We start from the raw sequence: 3,690 nt of genomic DNA, 5'->3' as shown, positions 1-3,690 counted from the left end.
AAAAAAAAAAAAAAAAAAAAAAAAAAACCATGGTCTTGCTTTGTCGAAGTGGCAAGGTCACAGCTCACTGCAACCTCCTGGACTCAAGTGATCCTCCCACCTCAGCCTCCTGAGTAGGTGAGACTACAGACATGTGCCACCATGCCCAGCTAATTTTTAAATTGTTTTATAGAGATTGGGGGGCTGGTCTCACTATGTTGCCCAGGCTGGTCTCGAACTCCTGGGCTCAAGTAATCAGCCCGCCTCGGTCTCCCAAAGTGCTGAGATTACAGGCGTGAGCCACCACATCTGGCCTACATTGGTCATTGTTGAAGGTGAGGATTTGCTATCTACTTATCTACTTTTTTGTATGTTCAAAATTTCTCATAATAAAAAGTTAAAAAAGCAAAAGAGGGGGTTGGAAAGATTTCATTAGAAAATGTTATATACATGCTTGGTATTTCACACCTTTCCTAATAGTCTGTATTTAATTTTCTTTTTATGTTGCTTTTTGTTTTTAAATTTTTACCTAGCTAACATTATTTATTTATTTATTTATTTTTTGAGACGGAGTCTCGCTCTGTCGCCCAGGCTGGAGTGCAGCGGCGTGATCTTGGCTCACTGCAAGCTCCGCCTCCCGGGTTCACGCCATTCTTCCTCTTCAGCCTCCCGAGTAGCTGGGACTACAGGCGCCGGCCACCACGCCCGGCTAATTTTTTGTATTTTTAGTAGAGACGGTCCCGTGTTAGCCAGGATGGTTTCGATCTCCTGACCTCGTGATCCGCCCGCCTCGGCCTCCCAAAGTGCTGGGATTACAGGCGTGAGCCACCGTGCCCGGCCCCTAGTTAACTTTTTTTTAAAATTTCCTCCTTTTCCTTTTTTTCTCTTGAAGTTGAAGCCTTGGAGGTGCTTTTCATTCGGTTACAGAAAGCACCACCCCAGCTTAAAATGTATTTAATTTTATTTACAGGATTACATAATATACGGAAAATGAAATACATGTTTTTCCCACCGGGTCCCATTTTGACTCCCCCAGTACCCTCCAGTTCATCCCGGAGTGCCGTAGAAATCTATACATTTCCTGGATGTCTCAGGAGGTGAAAAAAAAAAAAAAGGCAGGGAGGGAGCCCAACTGACTCTACATCCAGAAACCTCTCTCAAGGCAGCTCGCGCCCCCAGGCAGGATTCCAACAGTGCAGAAGCCCCCATTCCCCAAGTCCGGAGTGGCAAGGACGTCCAGCCTCCCCGGGGAGCCACCTTGGCCCTCCCTCCCTCCTGCTGGCTGGGTGCCGCGCTGCGGGCCTGCTCAGGTTGGTAACTGTGCAAAGCCCGGGCCCGCCTGCTGGACAGTGGGGGTTAGGGGGGTGGGGGTGCTGCGAGGGGCGACAAGGCTCTCCCTCGCTGCAACCACGGAAAAGGCGGGTCAGCCTCCATTACGAACCGTTGTAGGAGGGGCCAGAAGCTTGTCTTGGCCAGACCGGGCCGTCGTTGAATCCCTGCATCCATCTTGCCCAGGTCCCCTGCTGAGTCCCCGGCTGGGCTGTGATCGTTGCGGATTTAAACACCACACTGTGGAAGCGGAGATGGCCCCGCGTGCACCCCTGAAGTGAAGGGGCTTGTGGCAAATGATGCGGGGGGACAGCGGCCAGAGCAGACCCCGGCGGGGTGGTCCGCCCGGGAGGTGGCCGAGGGTCCCCGGCTGCGGGGTGAGGGGCGGGACCGGGAGGCACACCCTCCGTGATCGCCACCAGAGGCCGCCTGGAACCCGAGTTTCAACCTCCCGGTGGATCCTGTCCCCGCTTCCTAGCGATGTTTGCCATGACTGCTGCCAGTTCTCCGACCTCGAGGCCACTCTCCTTTCCTTCCAAGGACGCCCAGAACCCGCGGAGGGAGGAGGGGGTGAGGGAGGGGGGAGAGAGGAGGGAGGAGGGAGGGAGGGAGGAAGGTGGCGGGGAGAAGAAGAGAGGGAGGGAGGAAAAGGAACGAACTGCGTTGGCCTGTCGCCTCCGCACTGTAAGATTCTGGCACCCTGGGTCCCGGCCCCCTCTCCTGGGGCCAAACGTTCCGGTTCCCGATGCCAGGCTGCAGAAAAAATGAGCACACTGAACACGTGGACTAGCACATAAATAAGGTTACTACCTCCTTTTTATTTTTTGCACACTAATTAATAAATAAACTACTGCAACGGAAAAAGAGAAAGCAGGCAGAATGCAAACAGCCTCTCGGTGGCTCTGTTATGTAAGAGGGAGGCATGGAAGCTGCTTGGTGGTCAAAGAATTCCTCCAATGCCCGCTCCAAAGCGGAGCCCTGCAACGGCCTTAAATCAAAAGGAAAGCGGGTGTCAGCAGCAAGCACAGAAAGTGGGGCCTAGTTCAGCCAGGAGCTAACACAATATTCCTGCTGGGGTGGGGATGAGGGCACGACTATTACAAAACTAGGGCCCCTTGAAAGCGCCCTGCCCCACCCAACACATACATTCACTTCCTTGCAGGTTTGCGCTGCAGGCAGCTTCCATTGAACCATACCCAGACCTCCACCCCCCAAGACCAAAGCTGCTGGGGCTGGGAGCAGGCACCTGCCCCAAGCACTGGGCCACCAGCGTCCCCTTGCCCAGGAATTTAGGATTGGGGTAGACAAAGGGAAAACAGTGTCTATGGAAAGCGGGAGATCATCCTGTGTAAATAGGGGAGCTGGGGAGAGAGAGGCCACAGGGATTCTGCCTTCCGCCTCACTGCAGCATCCTCCCAGCATCTGTAACCATCCCTGTCTTCCGGTTCCCGAGGCACCTATGACCTATAACGTCCTTCTGGGGCTCAGTGAGCTAGAAACTTCTGTTACTTGCACCCAGCAGAGTTCTAAATAATATGCCCTCAAAACCAAGCTTGCTTTCTCATTTTACTTTTTTTTTTTAAATAGACTTTATTTTTTTCTAGCAGTTTTAGGTTCACAGCAAAATTGAGAGGAAGGTGCAGAGATTTCCCATATTCCCCCCTGGCCCTACACAAGCACAACCTCCCCCCAGCAGCATCCCTCTCCAGATGAGCCTGCATGGACACATCATTATCACCCAGGAGCCACAGCTGACATCAGGGTTCACTGTTGCTGTGGTACATTCTGTGGGTTTGGACTAATGCATAATGCCACACTTCCACCATTATAGTGTCATACGGAGTATTTTCACTGCCCTACAAATCCGCTGTGCTTCACCTATTCATCCCCCCTCCCCACAACACCTGGCAGCTGCTGAATTATTTTTCACCTTCTCCATAGTCTTGCTTTTTCCAGAATGCCATATAGTTGGAATCATACAGTATGCAGCCTTTTCAGATTGGCTTTCGCTTAGTAATTCCTTTTACTTTTGCAGTAAAAGTTTCCTGCTTACATTTTCCCAACCTTTCTCTCATTTAGTGTATGGTACATACACGGTACATCACATCTTCCAATTGAGGAAAAATCTCATTTCAGGCCTACAAAAAAATTAGAATCAAGTGTTTTTCCTTTCAGAAAAAGGAAATTAACATTTGTGGAAAACTTGAAATGAAAGATCCCAGCATTTCTATTTCCAGCCATAGTGCAACCTGTCTAAAGCGTTCTCTGATTCATCTTCCAGAGAGTTTTAAACACCTGGGGAAGCATGCGCAGAAGAGCGGTTTCCTCACCCAAGGATGGCCACGACCCTGTGGCCTGGCACCCATGGCACGGTTCTGAGGG

The 3,690-nt window shown here is 51.2% G+C and overlaps 1 long non-coding RNA gene across 1 annotated transcript; it reads left to right on the top strand.

Annotated features, from left to right (window-relative positions):
• Nucleotides 1-969: 969 nt before the first annotated feature.
• On the top strand, nt 970-2,194 carry LOC116464801 (uncharacterized). The gene is made up of 2 exons (XR_004247011.2): nt 970-1,289; nt 1,495-2,194. It is a non-coding gene; the product is annotated as an uncharacterized LOC116464801 (long non-coding RNA).
• Nucleotides 2,195-3,690: the final 1,496 nt, after the last annotated feature.

Source organism: Hylobates moloch, unplaced genomic scaffold (genome assembly GCF_009828535.3).
Source record: "Hylobates moloch isolate HMO894 unplaced genomic scaffold, HMol_V3 SCAFFOLD_6848, whole genome shotgun sequence".
NCBI lineage: Eukaryota > Metazoa > Chordata > Mammalia > Primates > Hylobatidae > Hylobates > Hylobates moloch.
Note: the sequence above shows the minus strand (reverse complement) of the source record. Positions and strands in the feature narration are given on the sequence as shown.